Source organism: Ornithodoros turicata, chromosome 5 (assembly GCF_037126465.1).
Source record: "Ornithodoros turicata isolate Travis chromosome 5, ASM3712646v1, whole genome shotgun sequence".
NCBI classification, from domain to species: domain Eukaryota; kingdom Metazoa; phylum Arthropoda; class Arachnida; order Ixodida; family Argasidae; genus Ornithodoros; species Ornithodoros turicata.
In genome coordinates, this window is record NC_088205.1 from 76,135,983 (window position 1) to 76,154,896 (window position 18,914).

The window sequence follows — 18,914 nt, forward strand, 5'->3', positions numbered from 1 at the left end:
CTTCGGGGTCTCTTGCACGTCTCGCATTAAAAGAATGTAAGTAGTGTACGTCTTATTGACGTATTCCGTCTTGCATATCGAACGCTTCCTCCTGTGCGTCACTATAAGGTATTCCATACACAACAATACGAGCAATATGCATGCGTCGGATTGCATGCACAGGAGATGAATGGCCTGAACTTCAACGGCGGCCCGAATAAACGACTGTTTTCTGTCACTGATGTATTCCAACGGGCGAAGCAATTTCCTCGTCCCGTGTGCAGTTTGCACTTCCCCTGCCTTTTCGTGACAGTCTCATCTTGGGGGCTGCAGTGTTCACGGTGATCAATGTGCCCGTCGAAAGACGGGGCATTTATTATGGGATGCAAACAGTGCAGGCTGCATTCAATACTGTTCTGAAAAAAAAAAAAAAAATGTCTGCGTTATGGACGTTCCGTGGAAGCACGTCGGTGTCATGTGTTTACAGTTATAGATATTAGGTTCACAGAGGAGACCCGGAGTCATCTCGTCTTCTCGTTATGTTTTGTAACTTTATGTGGAAATAGGTGACTGTATTGCAAATGGTAAGTCAGGTAGAATGCAACTTTTTTCTCACTGAAAGGAAACTAGTATGCTAGATATCTGGTTTCGTTATCTGGTTACCTTCGTTATCTAGTTATCCTGTTTCGTATCGCAGTGAAGGCAGCGATAAGTCATAGGCTGAATCAGTGATGTTTGGATTAGATTGGATCGGATTGCAGAGGAAAATGAAAGAATAAAAGAGAAAAAAAAAATAGAGACAGAAAACATCAAACGGAAAGAAAAGAAGAAAATGGTAGAAAGAGAAACCAGGAAAGGAATGAAAAAGATAAGAGTAATAGGTGATGCCCCCCAACTAGCACGAAAGGTTCATCACTGCGTATTGCAATTTGGCCGTGAAAGATAATGCCTGCAGTTGAGAAGCGCGAATGGGGGTGGGGGTGGGGGGGTGGGGGTGACGTAGGCATTGGAGCGCTCTGCCTGCCTAGATTGGTGGCACGTTGCTCGTGGAAGGGACAAAACCGCGTAGGGTTAATGGAAGGCTCACACGTCTGGGGTCACGGACGGGGGCAGCGTCCATCTGCCAGAGCCCATGAAGTGGCTTCGTGGGGGCAGCTTTCCGTGCAACAATGCAGGTTGAAGTCTTCAACGTGGCTTTGAATCAACACAGTATGTGCAGCAAAGAAACTTGGGCAGATGCAATCAGGTTCTAGTTAATAATAATAATTATTCGAAGAGTGTTGCTGATGACCGTTCTAAAAGCTCGTTGTTATTCCTTAAACTATCCTTTACAAGGAACAACGGCGATAGGAGTAATTGATATTGCGATAACCCATGTGCAAAGCACTTTTTTTTCTCTCGTATTTTTGTTGCACCTAGAGATGCAGAATTTCCGGTAATTTGGATAGCGGGAAAAACCACCATAGTGTGTTACTTACCCCATTACACGTGAGCGGTCAGATGGGCGATATGAGAATGAAATGCGAATAAGTGAATGAGCCCACAGAACAATTCAGGTTGCTGTGGTCCCAAGTGCCTGCGCACTACAAAACAAAAGGTGGACGGAATGAAAACAAACTAAGCACCGAGGGGTCACAAGAAAGCACAATATCATCACAGAAAAGGCATAATAACGAAATGGTTGCTAGAATATTTCGTGAAAGAAGATCATAATTCACGAGTGCAAAAATATCTTTAGAAATGAGTCCCCCACTTTCATTTTCTCACTTCCTTAGTATTGTCCCTACCAGAAAAAGGGACACTTCGTATTGGACTTTGAGTGCATAAAGGGAGAAAAAAAAAAGAGTTCTCGCAGTTAAAAAGCCGCATCACGTTTTGTCGCAGAAGTCACGTCCGCCGATGCTCAGGGCGCCGCCATTTACCGAATGGATGGGTGACGTGCCGGGGTTCCTTGAGATGCCTGTGATGCACTTCACGTAGAGAGTGCGCCGCATACAGTAAATGACTATACGTTTCAGCTGAGATGGAGGCACGCGGGCAAATCACGTGCGAAGAGAGTGTATTATATAAAGAAACTTTATTACATTAACCTGATGATATGTACAGTGCAAGCAGTAAATAACAGTGGTATATACAGTGAAGCCGGTTAATAACATACAACGGATGACAGTGGTAGATAAAAAGAGACAGCGAAGAACAGTGCATACAATGAACCAGTGAAGAACATTACATTACATTGCATACATACGTGCATTATTGGAGTGTATTCGCTTGCACCGACAGCATGTTGACCTTATAAGAGTCACACGTGTTTCTCGTTTATCTTCCTTCCCGAACCACACTCTCCTAGTCTCTTCGTCAGCTGGACTCTCGCCCTTTCTCCCTACCGAAATTGCTTGGTCCCTGGCCCAATCCAGCCCAGCAACGCTCTGCGCTCAAAGCTCTTCTGACATTTCTGGACACCATCGGACTTCGATCGTTATTGTAAAGGGGCTCGTTATTTTATTCCCCCCATTCCACCAAGCACTGGGGTAGAGTATCACCTGTTGCGATGAAACTCCCCATCCAAGGCCGAAAATAAAGTTGTTGTTGTTGTTTTCGTTTATCTTTTCTCGTTTTTTTTTAGCAGTTCATTACTACTACAACTTTCTCAGGAAGGCATATTAGAACCTGAAGAAATATCTGAAAGAAAACGTGTGCGAAGAAAAGTGTAAGCCTATTTGTATGACAAAGGTACTTAGAGGTAAAAAGCAAACCGATTCAGTCCTAAAGTCACTTTGACATGTCTATGACTGTAATGACAGATGTCCCATTGGTCACTCTCGTGTTGCTTACCTCTCTGTTGATACCGTATGTCATCCAAATTGTAAGCCCAGTCGCTAGAGCCGATTCTCTACCTCTCAAACGCTAATAGTCCCACTGCTATTCCACGTCTGCTCCATTAGCAAAATACAAGCCCGTGATCCAATGGAAACCACGAAATCAATCAAATCCCCATTTCTTTCTTTCTTTCAATCAATCAATCAATCAAGAGATGCAATGTATCATATACCAGCTCCCGTTGCGTAGTGGTTAGGATGATCGCTTTCCACGCCGAGACTGGGAGACGACACGGGTTCGAATCCTGTCACCGGCTGTGCTGTCTGAGGTTTTCCCTGGGTTTTCCGAAGACTTTCCAGACGAATGTCGGCACAGTTCCCCCTGAAGTCGGCCCAGGACGCATACTAACCCCCCTGTCCCCCACTCCTTCCTGCTGTCCTCTCTCCATCTGTCCACGTCTGTACGCCGCTCATAGCCACAGTTGCTTCGCGGCGCTAACACGCAATTAAGTAAAATAAACAATGTATCATAAAGAGAAAGTGAAAAGATGAGACGAAGAAACCATTGTCACAGAGTGTTAGCTATAGAATGAAACAAGTTGCAGAAAGCGGCGTAATGCAGTGATGAACGATGGATCAATAGCGGGTTGAATAAAGACAGCTGCGTCTTTCCTCACCCGACACGCACAAAGCCTCAAATGATTGTGAGGAAGGATAAATCATCCCCAATGCTATTGTCTCCTCTATCTCCAGCCAGTCTGGCCAAATTAATTGTCGAAGAGAAAAGGCGTTCAATGGCAAAATGGCTCAAAGGGCAGCTGCGAGGCGACCGTATAGATGCCAAGGGTCAGCGTCACGTCTTCAGGCTATCCCATCTATTAATTTATGCAGCTCATGTAATACGAGAATGTAATTAACTCGAGTTAATAATCAGTTCATTAACCAGATACATCGCAGTGATGCAAGGTGCAACGTTGGCCCTGGTGCATTTATGTTAGCGTTGATAAAATACTCCAGTCTAATTTTTTGTATGGTTGGCTGATTAGATGAGTCACAAAGTTAGTGACTTAATTAGTGCAGTAATTAATTAAAAATGAAAGATGAAATGTGGCAGCGCCTAGCCATGCCCATGTGGAACAAACGGAAAGTAAACCTTTGCCGATGGTTACGACACAGAAAGACTGATGCCCCCTACAGAACAACATTCGGTTACAGTTTAGTGCGTCCACTTCATTCACGTGTATGAGCCTATTTTCACCATCTCTTTGATGAAACGGTCAGCAATGGTACGGGAGAAACTCCTCACCTTGCATCTTACTGAGATAAAGATAATACTAGTTACAGAGCGCGGTCCAGTATTTATGTTTCATTATATAGTCCATAAGTACATTCCTGCATCGAGGGAACCTACTTGAAGTGTAAATTCAGTCGCCGCGGGGTTTCCGCTGTCCGTTCTGTACAGATAAGTACTGGGACTGGTAGACAACCGTTGCCTAAGAACGAGCAAATGTCACTCATCAAAGAAGTCAGACAGCGGCGAGATAAAATACAAATTGCTTATCAGGACTAATTCCTTGTACAAAGACGTCGTGTACGAATTAGCAACGGCCCTCATTAAATCTTATATTTGAGAGCCACCTAGAAACGTAATCTATGACTTCGCATTCGTACTAACGAACAGAGAATGCTGACTCAATCAACGTCATGCGCGCAACACACGAACAAGAATGGGAGCTGCGAATGTTCCATTCCCCAGTCTCGTGCCCTCGTTTCATCAACGGTACGCGAGGAATAATTTCGCTGATTTACGTGCACCTGCGTCGTTAAGCACGAGCCCCAGCAACATCTACACGTTGTTAGCTATGTCTGTACTGGATATATTACTGCAATAACGCGTAATTACCCTTTCCCGCGTGAACAAACTTGACGGCGGAAATGGTATTTGTGGACTTAGCAGTGTGTACTGGATGTCGCCATGCACGATGCAAAGTTATGTGCCCGTAACTTTTCGCCTAAAATAGCTATTTTGATGGGTCACTGTCTGGCAACACTGCCTGCGCATTGCCGATTCGTTTTAGTAGAAGTTCCACAAGGAACGTCGAGCCTCGGACGATGAACTACTGACAGTAAGGACCGTGGCATCTTTGCTTGGCGATGCATCAAGAATGCTCTTCTTACTTTGAAATGTGACTTCCCTAACGCCTGCCTTTTATCAGAAGGTTCACTAAGAGGCAGCACTCCCAACATTCATGCGCAACAAAAAAGAGGTACATTGAAGAGACATTGATCAAAAGGGGAGAAGAAATATATTTTCTTTACTTGTCCCTCGTCACTCTCCTTGCCCTCGAGTGACACCGCTGTTCACAAAATACTGTTGTCGAGGCTCCATCTTGGTTATGCATGGCGAAGAATCCCTTACATGCGCGCACAGTTTCGAAAGTAAGCCTTTTTCAGATGTGTCTTCCGAAGTATCGCTATTGCATTAAAGTCTTTGACAGATGGGAGCCACAAAAACTGCATCTGAAAAGCTTGGAAAACATCTCATTCTTTAATGCACCGGCGTCCTATACCGTTGTGTTATGACAGATTAGTTTCGAGAGAGACACTCGGGCGAGCGTTTGCCGCGTGAGAATATGTTTCACGACTGTCTATGGTGTTGGCTCCCGAATTCCATCAAAATGCGTTCATACACTTTTGCGTAGGAAGGTATTTGAAAAGCCGCTTTCTGATCTTCTCCGATGGCAGTACTAAAATACTGAAAAAAAAAAAAATTCTGCCGCATCGAAAAATGCACCCGTTCAATATCACCGCGCTTCCACCGGTAAACCGGGAACAATGACGACATTCCTCGTTTCAGCAAGAAGGAAACATGCACTTTTTCTCGATAGTTTTACTATCATCACCAGCATCAACATGTTGGTGTTCACCTCGTGCATCAGACTACACGTACGTTCAGGCTGGTTTACTACGTGTTTTTGTGTTTTTTTTTTTCTTTTTACTCCTGTCGATCATCAACTTACCTGTCACGTATGGAAATAATAATATGCACTTGGGCCATGTGCTATAACTGATTACACGATGGCTGATTCGAAGCTGTTGCGTGACTACTTCATAAATATTGTTATTAGGGATCGTCAGCTACATCAGTTCGTTTGTTTTTGTTTTTTAGTTGTCATACTGCTTTCATAATCAGCAGCATGGCTGAGTGGATGAAAGCATACGCTCGTTGGTGTGCTGAAGACTGGGACGTGGTGACTTCGAGTCCAACCATCGGCTGTTCTGTCTGAGGTTTTCCCTGGGTTTTCCAACGGATTTTCCAGACGAATGTCGTCACAGTTTCACCTGAAGTCTGTCCAGGACGCACACTAACCCCCCCCCCCCCCCCCTCGCGTCCCCTGCTCCTACCTGCTGTACTCTATCAATCTTTTCAGGTCTATACGTCGCTCATAACCACAGGAATTTAAAAAAAAAGTTGCCCTCAACTTGTAATCTATTCTAATATCCGTAGAGGACCAATACAAATTACTTCTTCGAGTGTTTTGAATTATGATGAGTAGATCCCTAATAAGGTGCACAGTCGGTGCCACAGTTACGAAGCAATCATGCTCTGCAAACGGAAGAGACGCAGATCATGAATCGTAGTCGGTGAATCACAAGTATGAACAAACGATGAGAAGGAGGAGTTGACCAATGAGAAATCATGAGCGCGGGGCTGGTGCTCGCGCACTCTCTTTAAGTAGTCTTGTTTGTTTGTTTGTTTGTTTGTTGAAAAAAAAAACAAAAAAAAAACGAGGAGAAAATGAACTTGTCTCCCGACTTGTTCTGCTACTCCTAACATAAATTCTCACCCCAACCCAACCCCAGCCCCAAAAACTACTACTCAGGTGCTCTGCTCGCAAGTAGTCTATAGACTACTTTGTCAACATTGAGCCGACATTGCCAACTTCTGTCGTATATCGGCCACAAGTTGGCAGTGTCAGAGATATATCGCGCCGACATGCCCAACTTGCTACAGACATCGGCCCGATGTCGTGTGCTGCCTGGGTAGTGTTGACGCCCGTAATACACGATTGTACTTGGTTTTGGGTCTCCTACTTCTTAACAGCGGTATTACCGGGATTATTCAATGCACCCTGCCTTGTGACCCCTGCGTGGAACTGAACTGCGCGCAGAGCCGACATTTGTAACAATTACGTGAAGGAAATCCTAGTAAGTGGTGCCACATTACCAAGAGCAAATAGAGATAGATGGGGGTCACTAATGTAATAATCAACTGTCTAAGACGTTCCTGGTCTTTTGTTTTTTTATGAGAGGCATATAGACGTGCACAGATGGAGAGAGGACAGCAAGCAGGATGTAGTAGGAGACGGGGGGGGAGGGGGGGGCGTCCTTGGTCCACCTTCGAGCTTTTGAAATGAGACATAAAACAGAGACGAACTGGAATAAGGTGAGTAGAAAAACGGGCATCCTTGCCTCACCAGGGCGTAACGAAGCAACCCACGTTTTGCAGGTGGGTAAAAGTCGTATTCAGGAACATGTGGTAATATATACCTGCTTCAGCTTCATACTTCATCTACAGCAGAAAATGAAATGACGAGAAGTTGTTGTCACCAGCGGTACTGTATCTGCTGTATATGATCACAAAATCAGAGCCGACGGATTCGATTAGCATGTTTCAGAGTCTAGCTTAGTATGTTCAGAGCTTTCATGGTTTAGCATACTTGCTAAGCGGTTTGATGACGTGGTCCATTTATCTACCATCGGAAGCCAATTGGAGCAGTTACCGAATAACCTTCAAAGTTTAGTCAGCTGTTAATTTAACGCTGATGACTTTTTATTTTATTTAACTCCGTACCGATGTGTCCCGTAGATGATGATAGAAACCGAACTTTGGACGTGATTTAGACAAGAAGCAGCTGGCCGGGTGAGGGAAACCCGTTTTCTACTGAACACCTCATCGAATGTTATACGACTCAGGAAAGCGTTGGTGACACCACCTGGTTCAGAAAGTCCAGGCTCTTCAGCAGATTCTTTTTATTCATTTGATTTCTGTCTTCCTTTGTTTACGGAGTAGCAAGCCGACGTCCCGTTCAGCTCACCTTTCCTCCATTTTTTCACTTTGCTCTAATAAATATATCACCCCCCACCCCCCACCCCCCACCCCCACCCCGTGATGCGTCTGATATTCGACAACTGTTCATCAACGTGTGACTCAGTCAATTTCCATCTTGTTGGTAAACAACAATCAGTAGGGTAACAGTGCACCCACCACACGCGCGCACAAGTATGCATTGTGGCGCATAGGCTCGTGCAGCCATCCAAAAAGAAAAGAGGAAGAAAGGGGGAGAGAGAAGGAGGAGTGAAAGGGAAAATATATTGCCATTAAAGGCAACGCTCTTACTCGTAGTTAAGTCAGCATTCTGTGGTCCGGTTCACAAAGGTACAATTTCGGCAGGCAGGCTCTCAGTTGAACATATAAATCTTTTCGAAGCTTTAGATGGCTTTACCAGAATTATTTTTGTTGCGTGTGTGGACATTGTGATGTGCAACACTGCAAGAAACAGCGGGTCTTAAGTACATACTCTCGGAGGGGCAATTTGAGACGACCACGGAAACAGTTGCTTTCAATTCCGCTCCATTTCTTTCGTAGCATCTCTGTGGTATTGCTGGTTTTATGTGTCTTTCCGGTATGGCTACCGATCACACGGTTTCTTAAACGGTTCCCCGTGGGATATACTCGGGACACTTGCTCTCGAAGAAGGACGTTCGAGACACTGAAATATAAAGGAAACGTCATGCTAGAGGTATAAGCGAGTCCTCAGTGAAGCCGGTGCACTTGTTACAGTTGAAGTCACTAAGCTGACTGTTTTACGACGAAATCACATCAAACATTTCTGTGTTTATAGGAGAGTAAAAAAAATCCTGCGCACCTGTATGGAAATGTTATGTATGGAAAGTGCCTCAGGACCTCCCCTAACGCTTTCTGTGTTTGGTCTTTCTTACACCTTAAGCAGTTTCTTACACCTTAGTGTGCGGTTGTCCACACCGCTTTGTATAGGTCCAAACACTATAGATGCGCATCGTACAGGGACACGAAATTGCAGGCAACGTAAGTTTCTGGATCATCGCATTTTTTTTTATTTTTTCGTCTTGACCTACGTCGTTTTAAAGCCATAGCTTCATAGGGCCCACCAACGTCGACAACCCTGTACGTACGTCCGTAGTTGCTGGAGACGAAGGAGAGGGAAGGGAAGAAGGAAAACGTCATAATGGATATGGGGTCACCTAAAGGAACGCAGGCGCTCGGAGAACAGGAAGATGGCCTATCAGGCTGCCGTATTTAAACACGCACGTTTGGGTGTGGGGAGCAGCGGGTTGACGTTCAATAACTAAAAAAAAAAAAAGGAGTGAGCAAGGCGACAAGTTTCACTCCTGAAAAAAAAAAGAAGAAAGGGAAGCACGACAGAGAGAGAGAGCACGTTTGTCAGAACGTCACCAGGTGCAGCCGATTTCTTCTCCGTGTCGTTGTTATTATCGTCTTCCTTTACGTTAAAATTAAGCATGAGAGAGGATTTCTTTTTCCTCAGATGTAGCTTCGGGCAGACAAAGGCGCTGACTTATTGCCCGTGGCACTCCGCAACAAAATCACCACAAAGTTTCTGGTATATCCGTAGCTCTTGGGATGTCAGGAACATGTGTACGAAATATCTCGCTCCAAAACATGCGCAGATTTTATTGAAACTAATTTATTACGAAGCGAGCGCTTCGCCTTTGTGAAGCGAGAGGGCGCTGAAAGCAACACACTGCCGACATCATCCGGCATCTTTTCCGGGCGCTGCTTCATTTTACCAGCTCGTGTTTTGGAAGGATGCTACCTTTTTCTAAAGCGTACTCGCTTCTATCCCGTTGCAATCGACGCCGTAATGGTGGGCTCAATATGTTGAATGAGTGGTTGCGGCAAGGAATTCACTACACGACAGAAACGGCAACTACATGGGACGGCCTTTTTTGTTTCCTTCAAAACGCAAGGAAGAATGCAGGTTTCGAAGCAGACGACAACGATGGGTGACGTCACAGTATCCTCCTCCGGACGAACCGCCGTAGTATGGAGCTCTTCGCTGTTCGGTTTCGGTTTTCTATTATCATCATTTACCAATTAATTACTCGCGCCAAGTAAATACGAATGTTGCATTCGGTATCGAGAACGTGGTGCGTGTTCGGTATGATGCTCACCTAATTTTTTTACGAATCCTTCCGAATTCTCTGTTTAAGGTAATGGTGGTGGTGTTATGGTGCTGAACGGTTTGTCTGCCATTGTCTGCCTGGTTTCACGCTGCACCAGAAGCAGTAGGCCAATGGGAGATGTTGTGTCCTGAGCCATCTTCAGAGCGAACTGCGCCGAAATGCGTCTGAAAGTCTTCCATGATACCGCAGTGGGGTCTCTAAGAAGCCAGACAGAATGCCTATGGGTTCAGACCATGGGCAAATCATGCTTCTGGATTGGTTGGAGTTTTCACAACCGCATAAACACCAGAGCTAACTAAGTGCCCATCATCCTCCATTTTTTTTCAGTTTCCATCCAGTACCCTCACAATGACCATGCGTACAATTGCCTCGAGAACGAGATCTCCAAAAAAGTTCGAATGCGTGCGAATGCTTATCGAAAGAAAGATGATCTTTTCCTTCCATAAGCCTAGTTACTAAACTTCACTGTCCAAGAGAAATTAGATAATATTATTCTTTATCCATTGCGAGGCCCGAATGTTTACTCGGGCATTGAAGAAAATGGAATGGGATTTCTATATCTTTCGATTCGTCGGTTTCTCCGAAAATTGATTTCACGAATATGCGCGAGCTGTAAATGGTACCCCTGCTTCGAAAGGTGTTTCAACCTCGTATACAGCAATAATAGCAAAACGATGAAAACCAGTGTTACGAATACTAGATACTATATCCTGAGGACGAATAAGAGGGATTAACGTTTTTCTACATCCTAGTAGACGAAGACACAGCAGGAACGAAGGAGGTAGCTATGGTTAGCTATAATAACGTAGCACTGTGTTACACAGCTTCTCCACTATCTTCTTGGTTCTGCACTATGACGTCATACTAATCAAGTTCTAGAAAAATCTTTCCTATTACTACAGCAGAAAAACACCCGGACACACACAGTGATATGCAAACTCACCTAGAAATGTAATCTGCTACAAGAAACCTTCTGTCACTAAATAAGTTGAAAGGTTCAGTGTTGGATGGTTCCGCGTTAGTCCAAGGTTAGAACTTCGCGTGGCGATAACGAAAAAAAAAAAAAAAGGGCGGGGGGAGAATGAAAGGAACGGAAGCATAATATTTCACGAAAAGTTGCTTTTTTCTACATGTTTTTAAGTGCTCTAAGTGCTCAACCAAAAAGAAAACATGTAAAAACAGAAGTTCAGTTGAACTGCTACGTAATGGATTCTCCAACCTAACCCCATCTTTCACTGAACACTCCACAGATGTGCGGATGACGTTTCCCTCACCTAATCGCGTGTGTGAAATTTTCTTTTCTTCTTTTCTTCTTCTTTTTTCTGTTACTTTAGTGCACTGCATGAGCAGCGACCACCGACGTTTCTTAATCGTCGGCGTAGCTAACGCGGCGTTCTCTGGCTATTACGCCCAATAAACGACGTCTTTTTTTACTGTTCACTGTCTTTCTGAACTGCGCGTATTTTCTTATTACCAGGCAATTACCGGCACTTGTTTCTGTTTTTCAGAAAACTAGGGGAGACTACAAGAACAGTTTCCCGGTCTGAGGCTTCTTCCTCAGTATAGAGGAAGGGAGTTGCCTCAGGACAGAAGCCGCCGATATTTCGAACAGAGACTGTTCTTCTTCTGGGCACCGTCCTCATCATTGGCATGGTATTTAAAGGGTTAGGTGTAGGTGTTTAAAGGGTTGTGTGCAGGGGATTATGTGAACGAACTTCGTTCACATAATCCCCTGCACACTCTAACAAAGCGGCCATTCAATCCGGCCGTAAAAACCCGTACGGACCCTTTCTTCCCTCCGGGCTGTTGACACACAATTCGCATGAACCTTTAAACATGTCACACCTAACGCTTTAAATACCATGCCAATGATGAGGACGGTGCCCAGAAGAAGAACAGTCTCTGTTCGTAATATCGGCGGCTTCTGTCCTGAGGCAACTCCCTTCCTACATCTCTACCGGTTCGTTGGATTTCTACCCACCTACGTTCCTCAGTATAGAGGAGGCTATACCATTTTTTGTGTCCGATAATCTGCTGTTACACGTTCCAACCCGGCCTTCCAATTTACCCGTGGCCGTACATTGTCTTCGAATACCCCGACTTTGCTGATGAAGTTCGAGAGGAACTCGTTTTCACAAGATGAAAAACTTTCCTAATAGTCGCGATTGAGGTCGCTTTCTAGGTTTTATATTCGGTGCGAGTGTAGCCTCCTCTATGTCCTCCAAGCTCAATAGCTCGTTGCATTCAAATCGCGGATTGCATTAGCGCTTTCATGCGGTACAAGTGTATTTTCTTCAAACGTGTTCATGCATGACTTCAAACTAATATTGAATAGATTCGTAAAGCTTAACAAGTTACGAGGTACGTGAGCATCTTGAGAGTCATTCACAGCAGACATTTTCCTAATAGTCTATAACACGGGTTGTTTGAATAAGTTTGTAAAATTTCAAAGACAGAAAGACAGATTGGTTAGTGCCGGCGTCATTGCCGAGTAGATTGCATGATACGCAGGCTTATCACGCCTCTTAAGCCATACTATACACTGCAGAGGCAAGTGTTCTTTGAGATCTTCCGACATGTTTTCTGAATAAACGTCGGCACAAACCTTTATGAAGCCTGCCTAGGACGCATACTAGTCCCTGTGTCTCACACATCTTCCTTCAGTCTTCCTTCCCTACGTGCGCGCTCTTATGGCCACTTACTTCGAAGAAAGCATCTATTATTAAGTACGGATTTGCTTGGGCCCGATTTTCCACGCGTACATTGGCAAATTGATACTGAGGCTTGGTCGTATGGAGGGCAATTCAATAAATGACTTCCTTGAGATGGTCCACGTACATGACTAGTGCATTATTGCGATGACCTCTCGTTTAGCTGAACCCTCTTAGTACAAGCGGAGATACACAGAATTCAGGGTCTCATGCGAGAGGAGAAAATACTGAATGACTACGCAGGGGGCGGAATAAAGGCAACGGTTTTCTGCTTGCAATACTGCTACCAGGTAATATGAGTTGCATTCTAAACAGGAAGGCGCTTGAATCACCTGCGTTCTCCACATGCTGTTGTCGAAAAAAAAAGAAAAAAAAAATGACTGCATGCTTTGAAAACTCGAATGGTCACATTCATAACCATCACCGTTTATAAATACTCTACACAAACATTCTTTCACGATCGCACTGACGTTTGTGTCGAATTTTTGGTGACATAGCAAACATTGCCCCATATATCTCGTGTCTTTCCAAGTCTGAAATACTAATCTCTGTTTGCTTAACGGATGTAACATCCTGAACCAATCAAGACCGCCTAACTTTCAGGAAACGCTTAATAATTGCAAGGCCCTGTTGAGCGAATCTTTTCTTGCAGAAACCTCAAAAATCGAATCGAATCAATATTTATTTACGAGGAACAATGTGCAGTTTTGCGTGATGTGATGTGATGTGAATAAAGAAAAAATGGGGATGTAAGTTTCGTGCTTTCCACGTAATAAATACGTCTACTTAACGTTTTAACATTAGCTTCGATGAATGTCTCCCGTATCAGTCAATAGACCCTGGACTTGAGTATCCTATCGATCTAGTTAATCGAACTGAATCCCTCGGCTTCACGTCTTCCGTGAGGTAATTGAGGCATGGACACCGGAAATGAGCGACTGTGGGCCTTTTTAAAGTGTGCATTTTTGTGCATGTTCGCTTCAAACATGAATATATATCGGAGCTTTAGGTGTCAGTGCACTCACTCACTCACTCACTCACTCACTCACTCACTCACTCACTCACTCACTCACTCACTCACTCACTCACGCACGCACGCACGCACGCACGCACGCACGCACGCACGCACGCACGCACGCATTCACTCACGCACGCACGCACGCACGCACGCATTCACTCACGCATTCACTCACGCACGCACGCATTCACTCACGCACGCACTCATTCACGCACTCACGCGCTCATTCACGCACTCACGCGCTCATTCACGCACTCACGCGCTCATTCACGCACTCACGCACTCATTCACGCACTCACGCACTCATTCACGCACTCACTCATTCACGCACTCACTCATTCACGCACTCACTCATTCACGCACTCACTCATTCACGCACTCACTCTCTCACTCACTCTTATAGGAGGAGCTACAGTGGAAAGGTGGAAAAGTGGAAGCGTCCTATCTTAATATGTTCCTCCTTCATGAACATTTCGTTGAGCACTATATTGACGAATAGAACTTTTTTAGAACTGACCTCTGTTTGTCCACTTGTACACTTTTGTAAAAAACGGAAGAAATTCAGTAATCGTGTGAGGCTCCACAGATCAAGAGCATGCTTCGGTGACTACGTGTATTAGGTACTGGTGTCTATGCATCGCTTTTGGAACGAAATGTTTTCGCATGTTACTACCAATACGTACTTTAGAGGGGAGTCGGGAGAGACAACACTTACGTGTACTACGCAATACCATTACCATTAGTTGGAGGGAGGTTATGCCTCTAAACGTTTCTGCACTACTTGAACTACTGGCGCGAAGTCCTCGAGACATACAAAAAAGCTACGACCATGCTCAATCGTTGTCTTTAACATGGCTTTGAAGACTTCAAATATACTGCGTTTGCTACTTTTAAAAGAAACACCTCTCTTAATATCCTGTTTCTCACGTTCGTCAGCGTTGACAGAGGCGCCTAATGAGGGGGGGGGGGGATCTAGGCGCGTAATGAGATCCCGTGCATTGCTTATATGTAGATATCCGTGCCAGTCAATTTTCTTCACCGTAATAACTTAAAACAGTATGAACTAGGAATATGCTGACAAAATAAAGAAATAGAAAGAGCAATGACGTTAAACCACCGCAAGGAAGTCGTTTCAGGAAAATGATGAGGTGCCAACAAGCGTGCTCGGTTAATATCGATCGGTGTTAATTAGGCTTCGGCTGTCACGTTGAACGAGTTTTCACTTGAGTGTTGATTGTTCTAAGCAGCTGAGGCGAATAGCCGTTACAGGTAGGCAGGAACTGCATGTATAACGTTGCGCCTAGTGTTTATTCTTTTCTTTCTCCTTTCTTTCTTTCCTTTTCCTTTCGTTTTGTTTCTTTTTGTTTCTCTTTTCTTTTCCTTTCTTTTTCTTTCTCTTTTCCTTTCTTTTTCTTTCTCTTTTTCTTTCCCTTTCCCCGTGTTTCTTTTTTCTTTCCTTCCTTTGTTTCGATTCCCCCTTTTTCTTTTCTCTTCCTTTTCTTTTTCGTTTTCCCCTTCCCCCTTTTTCCTTTTTTTCGGAATAGCAAGCCGGCTCTTTGCCTGGCTAACCTTTCCTTTCTTTTTTTCTTAATAAACATATCCCCCCCCCCCCCGCTACAGGTAGACAGATAATTATATATAAATTTGGAAGAAAAAAAAAGGAAACAGACCGCTAAAGTAATGCTTTCTAACGTTTAGCAGCCTTAAAAGACGCTGCCTGCTCTATTGCCGGGGTTGCATGACCGTAACACGCCACGAGACTAGAACGAATTCTAAGGAAAAGAAACCGTCAGATGTCCTGCACACTTTGTGCAAGGAATCAGCGCAAGGGCAGCATTCACAATTCACTGTGTCGTCCAGACTGGACATGGAAGACATCTAGAAGAGAGATTAGTTGTCCTTGATTGCGGGGATTATCCCAGGGACCCACGAGCTAAGCGAAAGAAGCGGGGTGGTCCGTCACGCGTGAAACGCCAGCCAGCAGCTATCCTCTTTCGGACGTAAACCGTCTGCGCACTCGCATTATGTGGTTGACATCGTCCACTACACTCCACGAGATATTGGCGAAATGTTGTTCCACCGAGTCGTTCATATTATGTGTGGAGGCAATGTTGTAGGAATATGCAGTCGCATGAACTTCTGGAAGCTAATATTTTCCATTTGTGCCTAACAGGTGGGTAATTTTGTCCCTGAATTGCTCGACATTTTCCGACAAGTAAACGAATAGATCGAGATACAGAAAATTCCCAGTACGACTGAATAGACTGACTATCTGATACGCTGTACAGCAGACAAATTACTTTTAGTCTCGGCTCTACAAAGCACACTCTCTTTAGTATTATACAATGCAGTATCAGGAAACAAGAAACATTGTTCAGCAATTTATTACTAATTTTTACGCTTCATCTTGATATATTGCAATTAAAGCACGAAGTTTACTTTATCAGTCAGTGTTGTCTGATATCATTTTCCGCCAAATATTTGTGGGCTTTTCCTCTCCCTCTTCTCCTGAATGAGCACCACAAGGCGTCGTATGAAGGCTGCGTACCGGTCGTTTCTTCTGTAAAACATAAAACAGAAAAGAGTTGGCCTAACTAGTTCTAACTAATAACAACAACAACAACAACATAGATGAATGGATGATGATGATGTGGGATGTCTAACTAATAACTCGTAAACTGAATCCTGTGATCCTGTACACAACACCAATATTCTTCACCCCGTTATCGCATCAAACGGTTAGTTTAACTTTTTGTCGCGTAAGTATGGCCTTGACTCATCGCCTGTAAAGCCTGCACTCCATCTGCTGTCGTCCTTTAAGCAAAATATAAAACAGAGAGTTGCGAAACTAAGTAGCGGTGTTCGTCATTTTCTGTTTCCTGGGCTTCAGCTACCATGCCACCCACATCACGAAGGAGGATTATTGGAGGATCTTGATCTCCATTATATCGAATGAAGACCGTATAGAGCTTACTTGCAAAAATGATGCCGTTGAAGTATGCGATTACAACGAATGTCGTTTTCTTTTATCCTGCTCCAGATTTACGTAATGACGTTTCGTCGTTATTGCTTTCGAACCAGTTTATAATGGGATCATTTTATATCGTTTCTTAAGCAACGTTACTCGTAATAATGTGCTTAAAAGGCGTCTGCTGCGCCCTGTCCACGTGCCATACTTGAGAGTCGTTGTAAAATGAATCTTCAGCTACAAGTTTAAAAATCGTTCGAACTCGTTCTTTCGCTTTTCATTAAGTTAGTTGATACTTTCGTACTCTTTTTCTCTTTAAGGCCAATTTGGTCGCGGTTTTTCTGCAGCACGTATTAAATGTTCTAAAAGAGGACATACGAGCACGAGTCATTCTGAGACGCGCTACAGCTTAACTTGCGTCATGAAGGATTCTTTGCAGGACATAAAAAGGAATCCTTCAGTAATGGCCTAGGATAAAGCACAGTGTTTTAATTCACTACCTCCTTACAAGCAATGTTACATTCGGTGGTGTGCAGTTGATCATTTTGATTATGCTCCTTAGTGTTTATCTCGATATCGCCGTCGAGCAGAAACAACAGAACATGGCCGTATGCGTGACTAAGTAACAGCGAAATTAGTCGGCAGTGCTAAAAAATATATCGTTATTTTTATTAGAGTGGCAATAGCCAAGGACCCGCATAAAGAAGACCGGCGTGTCATGGGTCTTCATGCTGGTGCTGACGAGGAATGCTGACGAGGAATGCGCGAGGAATGCAATTCACCACTATCTTATGGGCATGAGATTAAACCTTCTTCGCTTTAAAGGAATGCAAATTGTGCTAGGAACGATGTTCTTCCTTCGCCTTATGCGCACGTAATTAAAGTTGCTCCCCTTCAGAAGAATACATCGTCTTGCCGTTGGTCCGGAACGGAATACCCGCATATTTTCAGCACGTGACTGCGACATTGACGAGCGAAAACAATATTTCTAGCGACATAGGCTGTGATTAGATGTCGTGCATTAAAGGAGAGAGAAAAAAAAAAAACAGTATCAGGAGGAAGGAGGGTTTAGAATTTATCGTGGTCGTTCCATTCCGAGGAATGAGATACGATTGCAGCGCCGTGCATCGTGCGAAACGCACTCTACCAGCGCCGCCCCGGCACAAAAAAATATGTGGAGCTATCTGTGGAGAGCTCACCACGCTCAGGCGGGCAACGTCACGTCTATCGCATGGCCATGGGGTCGCGCGTGCTGGGCCAACTTCACAGGGAACTGGGCCGACATTTGTCTTAAAGCGTCTGAGGAAAATCCAAGGAAAACACACAGCTGGCGCCCGGATTCGAACCCGGGTCACATAAAGTCGGCATGTCGTGAGCTTTAATGGATCCCCGTACACTCTTTGAAGCGCGGGGTTTATGCGGCTACCAGGACGCAATTAGCATAACTAGAAAGTTATCTTCTTCTTTTTTCATACAAACAAACAAAGGATTGCTAAGCGATATATTAATGGCTGGCAGCTTCACAGAGGCAATTCCTAATGGGAAACATGCGGGGTTTACTAAAACTCTGAGAAATCTATGAATACGGAGGCACCATTACCAACGCGGGCCACGTGGTACACACAGAAGATGGTAACCAAAAGGCCAGAAAAGCCCTTTTCTGTTCTAAATAAGGTGGACAGACGTAAAAGGGGATAATAGCGCGGAAACCATTTGTTTCTCCTCCCTAACGTGTCTCGTGTTTGCAGAAGGGAGATGCAGCTGCTGCCAGCGTCTTCATTCAGCCTTCCATTGCTCCGCCATTGATCTCTGCATTCCTGCGTGCGCTTTGTTCTTCCGTCTTATGTTAGTGAACGATGGTTACTACATTTCTTATCGGGATGCTTTGTCCGCCGAGAAGACAAAGCACCCATGCGTGGGCGTCGCGTATTATAATCGCTGGGAAGACAAAACACGAAACGGCAGAAAAGGGGCTTGCGCGCTCGCAGTCAACCGAGAATTTATTGCGGTGACAGCAGCGATTTTGCAGCAGTGCAGCGTGGCACATATCTGTCTCGAAGACGCCGTGCAATACCGGTACTACGTAGGTCGAGAAAGATTTACCGTCACGCCACATATCTCGCTCGTCACTGATATCTCACCTATATCACTTATATCTCACTTATACGTCACCC

At 44.5% G+C, this 18,914-nt stretch overlaps 1 long non-coding RNA gene across 2 annotated transcripts in view; it reads left to right on the forward strand.

Annotated features, from left to right (window-relative positions):
- LOC135394861 (uncharacterized) overlaps positions 1-18,914 on the forward strand; it is a 251,215-nt gene that overhangs the window by 221,842 nt on the left and 10,459 nt on the right. The window lies entirely within an intron of this gene.